Source organism: Ceratotherium simum, chromosome 5 (genome assembly GCF_057802395.1).
Source record: "Ceratotherium simum simum isolate JZ-2026a chromosome 5, ASM5780239v1, whole genome shotgun sequence".
Taxonomy (NCBI): domain Eukaryota; kingdom Metazoa; phylum Chordata; class Mammalia; order Perissodactyla; family Rhinocerotidae; genus Ceratotherium; species Ceratotherium simum.
In genome coordinates, this window is record NC_141904.1 from 64869117 (window position 1) to 64889731 (window position 20615).

The 20615-nt window shown below is 41.0% G+C and overlaps 1 protein-coding gene across 19 annotated transcripts in view; it reads right to left on the bottom strand.

Annotated features, from left to right (window-relative positions):
- MAGI1 (membrane associated guanylate kinase, WW and PDZ domain containing 1) overlaps positions 1 to 20615 on the bottom strand; it is a 623132-nt gene that overhangs the window by 159982 nt on the left and 442535 nt on the right. Inside the window, exon 1 of one of the 19 annotated variants that reach the window (XM_087431296.1) lies at positions 7886 to 8110. The exons of the other annotated variants lie outside the window; for them this stretch is intronic. The gene's annotated coding sequence lies outside the window, so the exon portion shown is untranslated. Of the gene's footprint in view, positions 1 to 7885; positions 8111 to 20615 lie in introns of those variants that run through there. 19 annotated transcript variants of the gene reach the window in all.

Consider the following 20615-nt stretch of genomic DNA (forward strand, 5'->3'; position numbering starts at 1 on the left):
GCAGCCTGTCATCAACATAAATATAGTTTACATACCAATGGTTTCTAATTAACTTTTCACCAGTAGTTTTGACCACAAGTGCCTTTTCCTTCTTAACCTCAGAAACCTAGGGAAGCACCAACTCTAGACTTCCTAGTCTTGGCCAATGAAGGGATTCAAGGGGCTTTAAACACAGTCTGGATTTGAGTACCAGCTCTGCTCCCTAGGGGCTACGTGAACTTAGGCCAATAACTTAACCTGTCTCCTTCCCCATACACTTACTTCCATAGAAAAACCCTAATAGCTATCTCCTAAGAGCAGTGGGAATATTGGATTAAATAACATATGGAAAGTGCTTGTCACTGAGAGGGGCTCAAAGGGAGAGTCATAACCACACACAGTGACAACCGGTCATTAGATGTTCAGTAACGTCTAAGCTATAATGAATATTCTGGATCAATGATCACAGCCAATAAACAGGAGAAGACTTCTTAATCTACATTTGTCTTCCTGGACCACTCTATCCAAAATAACCACAGACCCCTTTACTCTCTGTCTCCTCACCCCGCTTTATTATTTGATATCACAGAATGTCTCACTCCCTGGCATTTTATATTTATTTGGGGTTTATTTTATGTATCCCCACTCCATAATGTAACCTTGGCTAAGCTCACTGCTATACCCCCAGTGTCCCTAATAGTGCCTTGGCAAAGAGGAGGCCCTCAATAAATATTTGCAGAATTGACAGAATGAATATAAGTCAAAAAATGTAGAGGGTTATAAATTTTTATATTTGTTTTTGGGAGAGGGCTGTATTTTATCAAAAGGATTTTTACTATTGTAGGCTGCTTGAAGTCTGAAACAGGATTATCATCTATTTAGGCAACAAATATTAATTGGACAGCGCATTTTATAAAGCTGCCTGCTTTGTGCTGAGGAAGAGGTAATGATTAATCAGATTCTGACCTTAAAGAAGTTTTAGAAGAACAGAGTTCATACACACTGGGGTGCATCAATGCGCGATAATTCCTCCTTCACTGGGAACTGCTCCTCTCCCTTCTTCCACATGGTGACAGCAAGTGCAGCCATGTTGGTAAAAAGTAACAACCAGGCTGCTGCGAGGGAAGGAGGAAGCAGATGTGCAGAGCAGTAGCCAGGCTGACAGAGGACTTCAGGGCTCCCTACGGCACAGCAAGCCCCGATTCCCAACTGTCACCAAATCTCTGGACGGTACAAGTACCAACCATTTTTTTTGATAAACAATTAGGCAATACATAAGAAGAACTTTTTTAAGGTATATACTTTTCTAAGGATATCTATCCTAAAGAAACAGAAATCTAAACATACATTAAGGGCCGGCCCTGTGGCTTGGTGGTTAAGTGCACGCGCTGCAATGCTAGCGGCCCGGGTTCGGATCCCGGGTGCGCATCGAGGCACCACTTCTCCGTCCATCCTGAGGCCGAGTCCCACATACAGCAACTAGAAGGATGTGCAGCTATGACATACAACTATCTACTGGGGCTTTGGGGGGAAAAAATAAAATAAATAAAATCTTTAAAAAAAAAAAAAAAATACATTAAAACATGAAGATCTTTAGGAAAGCTAGTTAAAAAGGAAAAACTGATCAATTTAGATAGGATAACTACTGAGCAACTTTCTAGTCTCATATGACAAATACTATTCAACAATAAAAATATGTATTTGAGGCAAATCAGACTATACATGGAAACAGTCATGATGTTAAATGAAAAAAGCAGGCTACAAAACTACATATACAGGATAATCCCAATTATCTATGTCGTGTGTGTGTAAAGTGTGCATATATGTGTGTGTGCCTGTATATATGTGTATATATAGAGACAAGGATCTAGAAGTAGATGTAGATATAGAAACATAAGGGAAATATAGCTGAATGTTCACAATGATTATTCCTGGATTATGGAATTAAGAAGAATTTTTCTTTTATTCTTGGTACCTTTTTGTACTTTTCAGATTCTCCATAATGAGTAATTACTATTTTACACATGCTGCTGTATTTTACTCTAAAATATTACTCAAAGACTCTGGAAAGTTCTTCTGTTTGTAAACAGCTAAATAGCAAAAGCTTCAGAGACCATCAGGAACATCCTGTAGTTGAACAGTTTGTTACTCACCACAAGAGGGAGAACGCAGAATATGGGGAACTGCGGGGTGGCCCAACAGAGGGCACTGCACAGGGCTCTTATGGGATTTGGGCATGTGTCAGGTGACTGTAGGTGATGTGAGAGGAGGTTCAAGGAAGCAAGTCTTCGTTCTGGTCTGGAAGTTGTTTAAGAAGTGGAGGTAATTCTATGCTTGTATATCCTAATAAATCTTATCTAGAATGCAAGAGGAATGAAGAACCGTACAACTATAATTGCAAAAATAAAGAAGCAACAGTCATATTAGGATGAGAGGATGTTTGGTCATTTTTGTGGTCCAGACAATTTCTATGTTTTTTTCTTTGTGAAGACATGATGACAAGTGCTCTCATCCTGATACGTCACCAATGCCTAACTGATAGTAGCAGGCCAGCTCCAGAATGTCAAGGAATATACATACTGTTAGAAATATTGAGGAAAAAGTAGTGTGATTAGCGTTCTCTCTGATAACAAACATAATGCAAACCTGATGGGGTTATGTTGTGGATTAAGTAATACATGTGAGTGTGACTTATAAGTTAATAAAGTGTCATACACATGCTAACAGGTTGCTAACATCTTCACCTTCACTGTCATCTATATCAATCTCTTTTAGGACATAAGGATTGGTATCTTTTTGGAGGGCTCCAACAGAAACTTATGCATCAGTTTTAGTTTACCAAGATGGTCAAGAATGACAGAAATTAAGATGTAGATCTTAGAAATGGACACATACTAAAAATTTAGACACAATTTTTAAAATAGAATATATTTTTTTCTTCATTCTAACATGTCACTCATTACAAATCCATAAGAACGAAAAAAGTGTAACACCTATCCCAAAATACAGTACCTTCAAAGAAACTTAAGAATTGAAGGAAATGGTAGGCAAAGGTAAAGTGGCATAATGTGGGCAACTAACTTTCAATGGTTCAGCCAAAACACAACCAGAGAAAGCAAATACCAAATGCTACTAACATTTGGGGTATATACAATATTAAAAAGATAACATTTAAAAAATGTACCTACATAGAACTCTCGATACTTTCCTCCTATACTCTCATGGGTCATCTTGCACTTTGGAGACTGCCCACCTAACAGACCTACACAAGACGTCAGAACTCTGGAAGTGCGTGTAAGATGCTTCTCAAAGACTAGGAAGTTCCCATCTTGAAGCAAAAATGGCTTACTTTGAGACTTGCCCTTATTGCCATGAAATTATAAATTTTTAGATGACTCATACATTACCCATCCACTCATTTGAAAATATCTATGGAGTTCCTGAGAGGGACCACGTGTAAGGCATGGGAGATCCACGAAGACTGCTCCAATGGACAACAGCAGGGTCTCCCTCACAAGCAATCTCACAGGCAAGAGGATGCATCACTTATTATATAGGAATTCCATCTAGTAGACACCCTCACCTCCTCCCACCAAAAAAATCCATGCTTATCATCCAATCAAAGGGTTACCGGTATTTTTACAAGGTAAAGAGATTAAACAGCCTGCAGTAAAGGGTAACGGGAAGGCTGAGTTACATAGAATAAAAATTAAGTCCAAATTCAGTGGAATCAGGTCCTCTGAACTTTTTTGTTTTTAATTAGTACATAGTACAAAAAAGCCAACCAATACAAAAACTCCCTCCCATGTCCAGCCCTCCAGTCCCTCCCCAGAGATCACCATTGTTTTCTACTCACAGGCACACACACATATGAAGTAGTCCCCCCTCATCCACGGTTTCACTTTCTGTGGTTTCAGTTACCCGCGGTCAATGCAGTCCAAAAATATTAAATGGAAAATTCCAGAAATAAACAACTCATAAGTTTTAGATTGTGTACTGATCTGAGCAGCGTGATGAAATCTCACACTGTCTTGTTCCCTCCCGCCCAGAACGTTAATCATCCCTTTGTCCAGCATATCCACGCTGTATACACTACTCTCCCATTGGTCACTTAGTAGCCAGTTATCAGATCGACTGTCATGGTATCACAGTGCTTGTGTTCAAGCAACCGTTATTTTACTTCATAATGGCCTCAAAGTGCAAGAGTAGTGATGCTGGCAATTCAGATCTGCCAAAGAGAAGCCGTAAAATGCTTCCTTTAAGTGAAAAGGTGAAAGTTCTTGACTTAATAAAAGAAAAAAAATCATATGCAGTGATTGCCAAGATCTAAGGTAACTTTTACTAAAATATACTGTTATAATTGTTCTATTTTATTATTTTTTATTGTTGTTAATATCTTACTGTGCCTAATTTATGAATTAAACTTTATCAGAGGTATGTACGTATAGTTTTTACCTATACACATAAATATAAATACAAATATAGATAGATAGATAGATAGATAGATAGATAGATAGATAGATAGATAGATAGATAGATGTAGGGTTCGGTACTATCCACGGTTTCAGGCATCCACCAGGGGTCTTGGAACGTATCTTCCGAGGATACGGGGGACTACTGCATTCATTCATTTAAAAACACACATGGCAATGAACTATAGACACTATTCAATACCTTTCTTTGTCTCATTGAACAATATTCACTCATTCAATTATTTACTGAGCAACTATTAAGCAGTAAACACTATTCTAGGAAGTGCTAAAGGGGTGATCAAGACAGACTAAATTCTTGCCCTCATGGAGTTGACATCTCCGTGCATATACAATACCTCACTGTTTCAGGTACTCTATATTCACCTCATTGTAAGTATGCACTACAATTTCTTTAACCAGTCCCTTATTGATGGACATTTAGGTAATTTTCCAGTTAACACATTCTTTTTTTAATAAACATTAGTTTTACAGCATCCTCTTCATTTATAAACAAATATTTTGGCCAAACACTAAACAGCTGTTTAAAACATGTTAATCCATGGGCCGGCTCCGTGGCTTGGCGGTTAAGTGTGCGCGCTCTGATGCTGGCGGCCCGGGTTCGGATCCCGGGAGCGCCCCGAGGCACCACTTCTCCGTCCAACGTGAGGCCGAGTCCCACGTACAGCAACTAGAAGGATGTGAACCTATGACATACAACTATCTACTGGGGCTTTGGGGGGAAAAAACTGAATAAATAAAATCTTTAAAAAAAAAAAATAATAAAACATGTTAATCCACGTCAACGTTGTATTTTGAAAATGGTTCATTAGATGACTTCTCACTTACCGAAACATCTATAAAACCACATGGGAGAAGATACTCACTCTAGAATTGTTTAACTAAGTTAAGATTTCAGTTGATTATTTGTAACAGTTTAGCAGAATATGTTACAGTTTTAGGAGCCTATGAAGAAAGTAAATGTCATACTCAACCCATTTTTTTTTTCCCTTGCAAGTGTTAGGTGTGGTGCTAATTCTTCCAGCTGGTTTTCAGACAGTTTTAAAATTAACTTTGAAATTTCCCTAACTCTTAAAAGTCAGAGCGATTGCTTTGCCAAGAGAAACAGAGATCTTACTGAACAAGTCAGAATTCACTAAGTTCCTATAATTTCAAATGTAGATGTTCTGGACTGTTTGAGTGTGTACATACAGGCACACGCATGCACGCGACCATGAGTGTGGGTGTACATGTGTGCAAGCAAACTGTTTAAACTAAGATTTGTAGACGGTCTATGATGCATTGCAGCCTAAGGAGTAACGCTGAACCATACTAATCCAAATATTACACTATAAAAGGAAATCCATTACAGGAGTCTATGCCAATTTACAACAAAATAACCCCTACAGCAATATTTCTTGAGCACTATGTGTGTCAGGCCCTGTGCTACCTGTTTTAAGTATATCTTCTCATTTGGTTGCAGAACAACCCACTTTACAGATGTGAAAAGTGAGGATTAGAGAGGTTTAGGTACTTTGCCAAGTTCATTCAGCCTCTTAGTGACAGAAGTGATCATAAACCCAGACAGCCTCTGCTTTAAAATCTATAACTGGTTACGACATTGTGCTCTTATAACTACAAAATACATCTAACAATAACTTAACAAATTATGTGCTAGGCATTTTATACCCATTACAGTATAACATACCAAATAGGATTTATACAGGTTAACTCACAAATTCAGTAAATGTTGGATCCAAGATTCAACCCACAGCTATCTGATCCCACAGTTAGTGTTCTTTTGTCCACCTCACAGTACCCCAGAATAATGAAGCCATGGAGAATTTGTACTGTCCACCAGCTGCAAAGAGGCAGGGTTAAGAACATGAGCACTAGAGTGACACTGCCTAGGTTCAATACCAGCACAGCCATGTGGTTGCTGTGGACACCACACACATTAATTTCCCCATGCTTCTGTTTATCTGTTAACTGGGGATTCTTGGTTGCCGTAGATATCTATGAGCACTGATTGTAAAGAGTAGAGAATGGTGTCAGGCCCATGCCTGGGCACTCCATAGAGCTTGCTGCTGTGGTTATACTGCCCATATCCATTCTACAATAGAGCTACAATCACATATGTTCTATCCCACATACAAACCACCACAAGACCACCTCAGGCACAGCTAGGGGTTGAAATGCACCACACGTTGTAAAAAAGCTTTGTTTTTACGAGAAAATTAAAGATAACGTTCAACTGAGGAGTCACTGGAGTAACTGAGAAACTCCCAAACTCCTATCCAAGAAGTCCTCAAGCAAAGGTCTCTAATAACGCCCAACCCAGGCTAAAATTCACACAGCCACTGATGTGGATCCGGTTCCGTCCGGAGGAAGAAACTCTGCTCATCGCAGACAGGCGTGATTGCCAAAAGTTGCATTTCCTGTGAGTGGGCAGAGAAGCCATGGAAACTAGAGCCATGGGGTATTTAGGGACATCCCAGGTGAAATGGAGCCGTCACAGCCTCAGAGCAACCTTTTGCCCAAGGATGAAAAATCCCAGTAGGGGAGGAGATGGGACGGCTAACAGACAGCATGCCAAGAAGGTCTGAGGTACCCCACCATCCCTCTTTCTGTGTTGGGGACCTCCAGAGGCTCATGGATGGGGGGAGAAAGATGGCTCTACAATGGGGCTCTGCACAAAAGGCCCTCCTATTTTTCAGTCCCTCTCCATTTCCTCCAGCTGAACACAATTTTATGCCAACAACCCTCTTAAAGCAGCTCAAAATACAGGCTACTGGAGGAGTGGGGAGGGAGAGCAGGGAGGTGGGGAGCCAACAGTTCATTAAGTGGTAGCAGACCAGTGAAGTGGGGACGGCGGGAACGGGAGGCAGCGAGGGGGGAGGGATCCTGACTCCGAACCCACTGGAGGCAAAGTAAAGCATCCTCCAGAGGACCCCCACCTCCAAGCAGCGCGAGCCCGGAGGAGACCGGCCGCTCCCGTCTCCTTCCACCTGCCCCCACGCCGCAGCCAAGGCTGTCCCCGCGCGCGGGCCTTGCCGCTCAGCTGTGCGGGCGGAGATGCTTGCCCAGAAAACATGGCTGGCTGGAGCATCCGCGATGCGCGCGCCACGGGAAGGAGCGCTTCGGGGAGGGATGCAGCCGGCGCCCGCCGGCCGGGAGAGGTCGGAGGTGGGGAACCTGCACGCCTGGGCTGGAGGCAAGTGCAGCGCGTTCCAGCTGCTCCCTGGCGCTCCCTTCCTTCCTCCCTCCTTCCCTCCCCTTTTCCTTCCTTCCCTTTCCTCCTCTTTCCGTCTTCCTTGCTTCCCCTCTTCCTCACCCCTGCCCAGCCTGCTTCCTGCCTCCCTGACCCCCGCCGCTCCCCTCCTCTTAATGTCACTTCCAAAGCCAAGGACAAAACCCGCCCGCCCGCGCGCGGTTACCTGCGGTCGCCGAGGTCCGCCTCGGTCACTGCCGGAGCCCAGGCGCGCACTCAGCCGCCGCCCGCCTCATCCTCGCGCGTCTGAGCGGCCCCGGCGGCAGCTGCTCCTTTTATGGGGCGCGCAGGCAGAGGCACTGCCCAGGCGTCCCCAGCCCGCTCACTCGGCGTCAATGCGCGCTATTCACACTCGGGGGCCGCTGCCGTGTCCCCCGGGAGTGCACGGCCTCTCGCCCGCGCCCATCCACATGGCCTGGGGTGGGAGTGGGAGTATAGGGGGATAAACATGGCTTTCAGGGCACCCAGTGTGGGAGGGGGGTTATCACGTGGTCCCGGCTCACGGTAGCCAGGGAAATATGGGCCCACTAAGAGTTGCTACAACCTTGTAAATGGATGTGGTGATGCGGGTCAAACAGGAGAGTCGGATTTACTTTAAAATACAGCAGGAGGGCCGGCCCCGTGGCTTAGCGGTTAAGTGCGTGCTCTCCGCTGCCGGCGGCCCGGGTTCGGATCCTGGGTGCGCACCGAGGCACCACTCCTCCAGCCATGCTGAGGCCGTGTCCCACATACAGCAACTAGAAGGATGTGCAGCTATGACAGACAACTATGTACTGGGGCTTTGGGGGGAAAAATAAATAAATAAAATCTTTAAAATACAGCAGGAATAAAGCTGGACCTTCCATCACCATTACTGTCATCATCATTATTATTTTACTTATAATAATTATTAAATAGCACCCGCCATTTTACTAAGTGATTATTATAAGCCAAAAATATTCTCTACTGGTGCAGAACATTTTGAAAGCACTGTGCTGGTATTCCAGTCCACCACCCCCACTTTCGTTAATACAAATCCAATTATATCTCCACTCTTCTGGCCCTAATCCACAGAATAAAAGCTAACCATCTTCGTTTAGCATTCAAGGTCCCTTAAAAATCTATCCCGGCTCTACTCTCCAAGCCAAAAGCTGATGCATCTCACCCTCATGCAACCCTAGAAAGGGTAACTATGTGTCTTCCCTTTGAAAGATGAGACTCAGAGAGGTTAAGTAACTGCCAAAGGTCACTCAGCTAAATACTTGGAGCAATGTTCCTGGACAGTCCAAGTTCAAAGTCCTGGATCTTGGTTACCCCATGCTACTGCCTTTTGTAAACTTTTAAGACCAAGAGAGCATGCCTTTTGAATTTTGGAAGATATTTTACCTGTTCTTTGGCAAGAATAAAACCTGAAAAAAATTGGACTCCCTGGGCCAAGAAAAAAATAAAAATGCCGGAGAACCCCCTTTGAACCTGTCACCTCAGGCCAGCTCTTCTTTTGATTCATGTAGAATCTCAGTTCTAATTTCAGGTGGACCATGGCAATGGAGAGTCGGGCATTCATGGGAAACAATCAATTTACCTACATTGGGATTGGCCCGCAGCCTGCTCACATCACTGCTTGGGACAGCAAATCATCTCCCCAGGAGGAAGCCAAAGAGCAATTATTTGATATACTTGACATATTGTTAAAATGATTTTTCCATGTGAATTATAGACAATAAGATCCACACTGCTGGTCTGAAACAGGCCTCCACCAAGGTTGGAGAAATGCATTAGCCAAAAGAGCTACTTGTGTGTCTTTTTTTTTTTTTTTAGCAGCCACAGAGGAAAGATTTGACAAGAGGGGTTCCCGAAAGCAGAGCTGGTACAATTTCCCTACATGGGGCTCATCAGAGGACTAGATAAGCCTGATTCTGATAAGAGGCAGAAAAGGAGTGTCTTAAGTTAGTAACTCCAAAAAGAAGGGAGGGGGGGTTGAATTACTCATGTTGAAGAGAAAGTGATTTTCAATTTTGAATAATTATATTAGGTCATTCAGTGTGTAGAATGGAGTGTCTGTAGAACGTGCAGCGTTCCTGCTGAGAGGGTTCTCAAAGGCTGAGTGTTAGGAGGCAGAAAGCCTATAATTGGAACCCTGAAGCACTCACCTGTCCATGAAGAGGACTGGAGTACCGCCTGCCCGGGTCACAGGGCTCTGAGTGTGTGTGTGTGTGTCTGTGTCTGTGTCTGTGTCCCCATTTCCCAACATTACCATCTAATTACCATATAACGTCACAGGTCTTCTAAGCTTCAAGGGGGTGGGAAAAGAAGAATTAAAAGCAAAGAGAAACAAAAAAGCCACTTTACAGGACTCAAAAAAAATGTGATTTAGAAAAAGATATTTGAACCCACATCCAAAAGAAGCTTGCCTCTAACATGGGAATGGAAGAGTGGCTTATCCTTTGAAGCAGCCAGAAAAATTCCTAACCACGCCCAGACTCTGAGCTACACCACTTCTTCTTTCATTTGTACTTGTGGTAGATTTTCTTAGAAGCCCTCTCAATGCTGCCGGTAAATGCCACAGGGAACAGGAAAATGAGGACTCGGGGGTGACGTCACCATCCTTTTGTCTATCTCCACTCATATATATGAAAATGGACTTCTTTTGAACTAATCTAGCCTTTCTTGGGCCCAGATCCTCTGAATTACTCACTTTGGGAAGGGCCTGTGAAAACTGAAATTTGCATTTGCCTATAGGGGGTAGTTTGGCAAATCTAACTTAATGCTGTAGCTACTCCTGAACCTTCAACATATCTCAAGTGGATGCACATGTGTGACCCTTGGTAAAGATTATGAGATGAATTCATAGGTTTTATGTAATATGCTGACCACTTTATGTTTCCTGTTCACAGATGGTAAATGTAAAATTTCTTAGGGAGAGAAACTACATCCTAATACAACTTGGGGTTTTGCTCATCTGTCCAGCGCAATAATGCATCTCAGGTAGGTTTGCTCCTAACCTCAAACATAAATAGCAGTTCTTGATACTCAATTGAGAAAGAAAAGAGAAAAGAAAAGAAGACGCCCTCATTACATTTCCCTCCATTGCATTGTCACCATTCTATCTCAAACAATAATACTGGTTGGGTTGTGGGGTTTTTTGCTTTTTTTTCCTGAGCACCTCAAAATGGATGGAAAAATTAAGTCTGATTTAATCTATCAGCTATGCATGGTATAACAATATTAAGTCATACGTTTGGAGTTTGAGTAGCTACAGGCGGTTTCTACATCAAACTCAACTGGCCACCCAGAACTTATTTTCTCTGTGGTAGGTATATGAGTCTTGTCCTGCATTTTGGTGGTTGGTGTTTATTTTTTTAAGTGAAAACATCACGGCCCTAACATCAAACAGAATTAATTCAGTTTGGCTTTGAAATTTTTTTCTTAAAATATAACATCCTTTTCCCTTTATTCATTCAACACACATGTTTGGAGTGCTTCTTAAGTGTTGCACTGTTCTGGGCACTGGAGATGCCACAGAGGACAGACAAAAGGCCCTGCCTTCATGGGACTATACACCTGGCTGACTACAATCCTAACACCAGGGCCACAGTTGTATCCAGAGTTGGCCTACAATTATTAACCCACAATTATTAACTAATCATGGGGTAATATAACTAGAAATTCCCAAGAATAAATAAGCCTAGAAAAGTTTTCCTTGGTTTTAGGATATGCTATGTATTTTTTTCTTTTGACTTTCTAATTGGTTTTTAATATGAATAAAGCTACAAATGGACAAGGATGATCACCGTGTAGACCTTGGACTTGGAAGTCTACTGTCCTAGAGGACATACCCAGTCCACACTCGCTCTGTGACCTTGGGCAAGTTACTCAATTCTGCTAATTCTCAGTTTCCTCATTTGTACTTTTTAATGGGGATAATAAGAATACTTTCCTCAAGGTAGTGTTGTAAAATTAAATGAGATAATATAGGAAAATCTTTTGGCCTAGATCAGTGTTTTTCAACCATTGTTACCAATGAGCTTTTTTAGATTCCCCCCCCCAATCAATCAATCTTCCCCTCCAATACAGTTTTAATACCAAAGATATCCTGCATGTCTGTTTAAGTATTGTAGGCATATCTGTCCTTACATATAAAAAAAGTAAGATTTTTTTCACCCCCTCAAGAACCAATGCTTGCCCCCTTAGGGATGATATCGCTCGCCATTGAGAAGGCAAGGCCTAGGGTCTGGTAGTGCTTGCTAAATCTTAGCAAATATAATAAGAAGAAAAATAAAATAAATATAAGACCCAGTGTCCCCAGACTAGAGAAGGGTGTAAAGTCTGGCGAAAAGATGACAAAAAGCACATCAGCTCTGACACCTAGGAAGTCAAAGCCCGAATCCAGTAGCACAGCAGGCAGCATGTAGAGGCTGGCGTTGAGCCCGAATCAAGACTATCTTCTTGCTGATGAGAAAAAGGCAAGAGCCAAAGTAGCCAGGCAGCTGGACAAAGAGTGACTACAACTCTTAACCAGTCAGCTAAGGCTACGCATCACTGCACATGCAGACGAGAACCAAGTGCTCCAGGATAGATACCTTTGCACACAGTTCTCCTTGCCTGAAAAATCCTCTTTAGATCTTTCTCTCCATCCAATTCTTACCCCTCCATCAAGTCCACCAAAAGTCCCCCTTCCTTCATGAAGTCTTTTCCAGCACAAAGTCTTATCCAGCCTTCAGTCATCAGACAAACCTACACTGAAGGACGTACTGCAGAATAACTGACCATAGCTCTTCCTGAAAAGTGTCAAAGTCATGAAGGACTTTGCATGTCCCAGGTTGGAGAAGACATGACAACTAAATGCAACGTGGGATCCTATATTGGATCCTGAAACCAAAAAAGGACATTAGTGGGAAAAAAATGGTGAAATCCAAATAGTCCTTCATTTAGTTAATAGTATTGTGCCAATGTTAGTTTCCTGTTTCTGATCACTGTACCATGGTTATGTAAGATGTTAACATTAGGAGAAGCTGGGTGGAGGATCTTAGGGGAACTCTCCATACTATTTTTGCAACTTTTCTCTAAGTCTAAATTATTTTGAAATAAAAAGTTAAAAAAAAAAACAACCATACGGTGATTTGCTCATTCATTCTTGCAACAAGTGTGTCCTGAAGGCCTATCCTATGCTAGGTCCTTCCAGAAGCTTAGGAATCAGCAATGAACCAAATAAGACAAAAATCCCTAACATCATGAATATCATTATATTCTAGGGATTTTGCTCCTCCTCAGAATAGCTATGGGGCAATACCTATGGGCCTTATCTTGTCTACTATTGCCATACCACATTCACATGCTCTTGTCATGTCCCTATGGCAGGAGTGTAAGTTGCTCATGGGCAGAGTATGGCTGATGTTTTCTGCCTTTCACTCAAGGGAATGGACGGGAGAGAACAGCTCTTAAGTCCACTGCCTGGCATGTAACACGTGCTTAGAACAGTGCTCGGTTCTAGAGTAAATCTTTGATGGGTGAGAGGAAGAGGTGCCATTTTAAAAAATATGAAAGTCCTTGACACAGAGCCTGGCACAAAGTAGGTGTTCAATTAACATATTTCTTGTCTAGCATACAAGAATCATCAGCTGTTGGTCCCCTTAGACTCTCAAATGCTAAATATTATGATATGTTACACTGAATTCTTTGACAAGTAAGAGTGTATGTGTGTTTGTGTGTGTGTTAGAAAGATTATATGAGAGAGAGTTAGTGAATTCTTTTTGGAGATAGTGGGAAAGTGAAATAGAGACCTGAACTAATACATCCTAATGGACTCCAACACTTCAAAAAATAAATTAAACTGGGATTTAAAAGATTTCAATAACTTGCTTTAAAAGACAAGAATGATAATCAAAAGGGAAACACCAAGAATCCCCTGTCATACTTTGCCAGACTTTAGCTACTCACACATAAATTAAAACAAAACTGGTCAGATGGTTCTAAAAATGCAGTGTGCTTTTGTGAATCATTTTTCCTGGCAAAGACTTCCCTGCTCATCCCTGTACCTGAACCACCTGACACAGTCACTACTGCATGCAACAATATCTCTAAGTTCAGGGTCAATTCTGTCATGTATTCCATACACCTGGTCCTCTTTTGGAATGTCACTTCCATCCATCCCATTCTAGAAGCCAGAACCTCAGCAATCATCCTGGATAACCCCTTCACTGCAACTCTAAGTTCTGAAAAATTTTCCTCCTAAATATATTTCACATCCATCCACTACTATATCTACTGCCAATGTTCTCATCCACCATGATCTTTAGCCTGGACAACTCTAACAGCATCCAAACTAGCTTCCCTACCTACAATCCATTCTGCTCAAAACTGGCAGAGATGGGGCCGGCCCCGTGGCTTAGCGGTTAACTACCCACGCTCCACTACTGGCAGCCAGGGTTCGGATCCTGGGCGCGCACCAACGCACCGCTTGTCCGGCCATGCTGAGGCGCCGTCCCACATACAGCAACTAGAGGGATGTGCAACTATGACGTACAACTATCTACTAGGGCTTTGGGGAGAAAAGGGGAAAAAAGAAAAAAAAAGGAGGAGGATTGGCAATAGATGTTAGCTCAGGGCTGATCTTCCTCAAAAAAAAAAAAAAAGTTACGATAGCATTTAAAAAAAAAAAAAACTGGCAAAGAGTTAAAAAAAAAAAAAAAAGAGTAAATCTGATTATGTCATTCACCAGCTTAAGTCTCCAAAGAACAAAATCCTTAATGTGACCTGAAAGGACATGTGTGGTCTGGTTTCTGCCAACCTCTTCAGCATCATCTCTCAGCATGATTCCCAGCTCTTTCTGCTCTATCCACACTGGCCTTCATTCACTGTTTCAAAACATATCATTCTCTGACCACGCAAGAAAGGCCCTCTATCAAATCAGCCCCACTCAACCTACTCATCCTTTGTATCTCAGCTTGAACAGCACCTTCTAAGAAAAGCCTTCCAACAACCCCCCAGACTCCGTGAATTGGTGGCCTCCAAAATGGCCCTTAATGATGCCCATTTCCTGGTATTCAGATTCTTATGTATTCTCCACCCACAGTGCACCATTGTGACCAAGAGAATGTAGAAGTGATGGTATATGTCACCTCCAAGGTTAGGTTATAAGACACAACCACTTCCATCTTCGTCGTGTGCATACTCTCTACTCCCTCTTGGACTACTTGCGCTGGGGAAACCCAGCTGTCATGATGTGAGCAGCCAAGAACTGAAGCCTCCTGCCCAGAGCCATGTAAGTGATCTACATCCTTCAGCCCCAGTCAACCTTTCAGATGACTGGAGCCCCAGCCAACAGCTTCGCTGCATCCTTCTCAGAATCCTTGAGCCAGGACCACCCAGTTATACCACTCCTGGATTCCTGACCCTCAGAAACTGTGTGAGATTACACATTTGTTGTTTTAAATTGCTAAGTCTGGGGGTAATTTGGGGGGTAATTTCTTATACAGCAGTAGATAATGAATACACTTGATTAGATGCCACTGCCATACCCTCTCACAGAGCCTTATTGCTCTCCTTCCTCCTGCATATCCCCCATTTGGTAATTATACATTTATTGAAGTAAACGGATCAATGTCAGTCTCCTCATCAGTTTTGTCTCTCCATCTGACCATGGCATTTCCAGAACTTTCCACCAGGCACAAAGTGGACCCTCAAAAACATGAGGTGATTAAATGTTCATAGACTGACACCTGGAAGGCTTTCATTCAATAACGTAATCACCTTGCTAAATTTGCTTTTGGCAGGAAATCACCATATGTAATATGAGCCTTAAAATTAGTCAGTAATTAATATGAGATAGCCATGTAGACAAGTCCCCCAACCACAGCCTCTTTCACCATTAATGTCACTCTGCAGCATGCCTTCAACAGAGGACACCTGGTGCCAAACCCAAGAGTCTATTAACAACAATAAAATAGCATCTGATCCAGGTCTGGCCAGATTGCAGTCTCTCTCCTGTCACTGTATTGCAGATCTATGGAAGTCCAGGACACTAATAGGCTTTCTCATCCTTGAAGAATATTTAATTATCATCCTTCTCCATGTTAAATACAACATCGTCCTAAGAACTAGAGGTAAATGCTAATAAAGCCCAACCAGGGGACCAAGTGCCCCTATTTGTATCTAAGTTTCTATTTTTAATTGGTTCATTTTCATTCCTCACAGATGACAACCACTTTGTGGGCCTCCCCTCTGTAACATTAAGACTGTTGATCACAAGTGGAATCATTTTCTAAGTAAAATACAGCCAGTAGTACCACATAGAGATTTGACAGACCATGAACACACAATGTTTATTCAAAGCTGGTGATAGATTTTATTTCCTCCTTGCACCATTCCCTCTGAGCCACTTCTCCAAATTCAGGTCTTGTTGGTTAGAGTAAGCTCACATTTCACTCCCAAGAAACAGAGGAGTTTGGCCATTGCTTCCAGTGGGTTGACTGTGGAAGCAAGGGTTGTCCAGCCTTGCTTGAATTTACATTTTCAACTGGAGTGCTTGCTTAAAAAAAATCAGATTTAGGACCCCATCCTGATATATTCAGTCATAATTTCCAGAGAAGGAGACTAGGAATATGCATTTTTTTACTCAGGAAATGGACTATATTACCAGGCATAAAAGCTTATGTATGACCTAAAATCACTTGCACTACAATGGGCTATGATCTCACAAATGCACATCTTTGCTCTAAAACAAATGATGGAAAACTGAGGAGAACAATGAACCTTCCAAAGCAAAAAGCTTTAGGAACTTCATTCTCAAGTACTACTACTCTGCTAGATTAGGCTTCTCACAAAGGAATGGAAAGGATCAAATTATACACACCCCACACACTAGATAGCTCAAATCCTTTTCATAATAGGTGGAGCTAAATAATAAAATCATATAACAATAAAAATAACAATACTCGTCTTGGAGTTCACTTTCCTTAGTGAACTCACAAATAAGGAACCAACTTGAATATCTCCTTGAGACTATCTCCTTTAGAAGGTGAGCATTTGAGGGAAATTACCAGAAGATTTTTTTGTCATTTATTACTATAAAAAATAGTGTTCTAAAGCAGACAACTGAATAATCTTTACACTTTTCTTAGCCCTTCATTCTTTTTTTTTTTTTTTAAAGCCGGTTTCTGTTTTTTAATTTTTTTTTATTTTATTTTTTTCCCCCAAATCCCCAGTAGATAGTTGTATGTCACAGTTGCACATCCTTCTAGTTGCTATATGTGGGACGCGGCCTCAACGTGGCCGGAGAAGCGGTGTGTCGGTGCCCGCCCGGGATCCGAACCCGCGCCGCCAGCAGCGGAGCGCGCGCACTTAACCGCTAAGCCACGGGGCCGGCCCATCTTAGCCCTTCATTCTTATCCTCTCAGGGGTCATGAAGCAGCAGCTGTTTTTGACCCCACTCCAACTTCCAAGAACCTTTGAACAAACTTATCTGAAAATTTGAGGGACATTTTCATGTGATGAGCTGATTTTGCAATGTTTTCAGTTTCTGAAATGCCAATCATCTACATGAAAATATGTGTCTACATTGTACTTTAAATTTTTAAATTTACTTCAATTTTTTTCCTTTGTTCTCTTTTGAAATATCTCTAATATTTCTACAGTGCTTGCTGAGAGGATGGCAGGTGCCATACTACGTAATTTAATCCATTGCTTCTTTCAATCTGTCCCAAACCCCCACAAAGAAGGGATTTTTTTCCCTTCTTATACGTCAGAAAACAGAGGCTCAGAGAGTTTACAAAACACGTCTAAGTTCACATGGCTCAATGGTGATGAATAAGAATTTAAAACAAATTTGAATGATCTAGCAATCCCATTTCTGGGTATATATCCAAAAGAAATGAACTGACTATCCCAAAGAGATATCTGCACTCATGTTTATTGCAGCATTATTCACAATAGCCAAGATACGTATACACACACTCATATATACATAAACACACAATGGAATATTATTCAGCCATAAAAAAGAAGGAAATCCTGCAATTTGCAACATGGATGAACCCGGAGAACTTTCTGCTAAGTGAAATAAGCCAAACACAAAAAAACAAATAGTATATGATCTCATCTTTACGTGGAATCTAAAAAAGTCAAACTCATAGAACCAGAGAACAGAACAGTGGTTGCTAGGGCCTTGGGTGTGGGGGAAATGAAGAGATGTTGATCAAAGGGTACAAACTTTCAGTCATAAAAGGAATAAGTTCTGGGGATATAATGTATCGCATGGTGACTATAGTTAATAATACTATATTGTATACTTGAAATTTGCTAAGAGAGTAGACCTTTTTAAGTATTCTCACCACATACACAAAAAGGTAACTATGTGAAGTGATGGATATGTTAATTAACTTGATTGTGGGCATCATTTCAAAATGTATACATAGATTAAATCATTACATTGTATACCTTAAATATATACAATTTTAATTTGTCAATTATACCTCAATAAAGCTGGGGAAAAAAATAAAACAAATCTGACCTCAAAGCTTATTTTTTGGCAAAATACCAAAGCCCATATATATATAGAATAAAAATAATTAATACCTTCCCATTGTAACATTAAAAATACTGGTTTAAGACGAATATATAGTAGATCCCCAGGCACATGTCAGTGTTGATTTTTTATTATTTCAGAGAAAGTGACACATTATTGCCACTAAATAGAGTCTCTCTTAAATTACAAGTGTCCATTAGGACGGTGCAAGGAAAAACGTACTCCTATCACTTATTCTATCCTTTAATAAGGAGAGACTAGAACCACTAGAGCAAATTCTAAAGACAATTTTGGATGCTAACAAAGCCACTCACCTGCAATTAATTTAATATGATTAGAGGAAAAGTGAATTGTTTCCTAACCCCCAGGTTACCAGATGCGGAAAGATAGACAGATAAAAGAAACAGCACTGTAAAGGAAAAAGCAAAGCCACCAATTGAAACCCACGTCATACAAAGTGATGAGTTGTGCCCATGCAGGAGGGTTTCCTGCTGTGGTGCCCACTACAGACAGGAGAGACATGTGGCAAATCTCCAAACACTCGCTAAGTCTGGGATGAACACTGCTCGGTGATTAATCCAGGTGTGAACTGCTAAAGTTGCTGATTTGAGCATCAAAGAAGGGGATCCATGGAGATAAATTTTTGCATCAGTACAAATGAAGCCCACTTTTTGAAAATGTTCAAGCCAGGACATCTTCCTCCGGTAAGTCTTATCAACACAACACAACAAGAACAGCAGCTATGTAAAGAAAAGATAAAAGCAAGCTGTTCAAGGCACTTAAGTGTTAGACCTAGTGCTTTCCCTATTTTTTTAACGGACTCGGTACCTGAGGGTGTTATCGACACTTTGTACCTCTAGGTGGAAAAAGCTTTTACGGATCTTCAAACACTACTAAGAAGACTCGGAAAGTATAACAATGATTTTTTTTTTTTTTCTATCAACAGCTCTTCCCTATGTGGCAGAGCTTTGAGTTATGGAGAAGAGATCATGTTATTGAAGTATTTTGAGAGCTTTCTTTCCCTTCCATACTGGTATTTGTTCCCTTATCCTCAGCACCAGGGCACCAGTTAGAGTATATCTATGGCTGGGACAAATGAAAAGTAAGGAATCTAGCCAGACTGAGGTGGAGGATACTAGCAAAGGTTTGAGCCTTAAGGAATAGTCCATAAACTAAGAAGAATTCAAAATGTTCTACTTCACATATTTTTACAACATGCTTAGTTTGAGGTCAAAGGACCCCGAGAAGTTCAGGAACAAGCTCTAAGTCCATTAACCCCATGAAAACATAGGTGAGCTTTAGGAATATGCCCTCATGGGCAGTGTTTGTTGGAGAGGGTTGATGGATTTTATCCTATTAAAAAAGACATCTGATACTCCTCAACATTAAGAATTAAGTTCTGGTTTCCTCTAGAAAAGACCCAGAATCTTAGGATGTTCAAGTTGACAGGGCCTTGAGACATAATGTATGTCAACTCTCTCATTTTACACGAGAAAACTGAGTACATAAATGTGATTTTTACTACCTTCACTTAAAAAAGATAAAATATGAGTTACTTTTTAAATCAAGCCGCTGCAATATAAAACTTTTTTAATACACTTAGACACGCTCAGCCAAAACACAGCTGGGCAGATATCCCCACCTCAACTGTAACAAGCAATTCGCATGTATTTAACATTTTCTAGAAAATAAAATCATAAAACACACCACGTTCAATCAAATCTAAGGTAACAATTATAGTTTTTGAAGCAATAACAGAAAAAATACTGTCAATTATATGACAACATGCCATTGATAGCAGAATGCATTTCAATTTCTGAAATGTTAAAAAACTACGCATCTTAGATTTGAAGAAATACGATATTGCAAAAAAGTAATGCCTTGATTTATATGGCTCTTGAGAGAACAGAATGTGGTAAATTTCCTCTTGTAATAATTAATAGGTAAAAAAGAACCTATGGAATATCTCATACATTAAAAGTCCTCTTTCCAACACGTTTGAGACCAGCATATAATGAGTTAATCAAAACAGTTGCACAAAAGAAGAAATTATACAAAATTATTCATGCATACTTAAAGTATCTTATTTGAACACACACAGTGTTCATTCTTTCATCCATCTTTTAAAGTAGACTGAGAACTTTCTTTGAACCTATGTTCCTGTTTAGGATCCTATAGCATCTTTCTTGACATAAACTATACTTATAATTTACTCTATGATTTCCAATATGGGTTCATCTGAAATGAAGTGATAATGCAAAGACACATGCAAAGCAATTTGGGTGCTTTACAATTTTTTTTGACTTCTCTTTATAGTTTACAGTCCTTCCTACACCTAATTTAACTACAATTTTTAAGCAACCAAACTTTATCAAGTCTTCCTAAAGAATTCAAA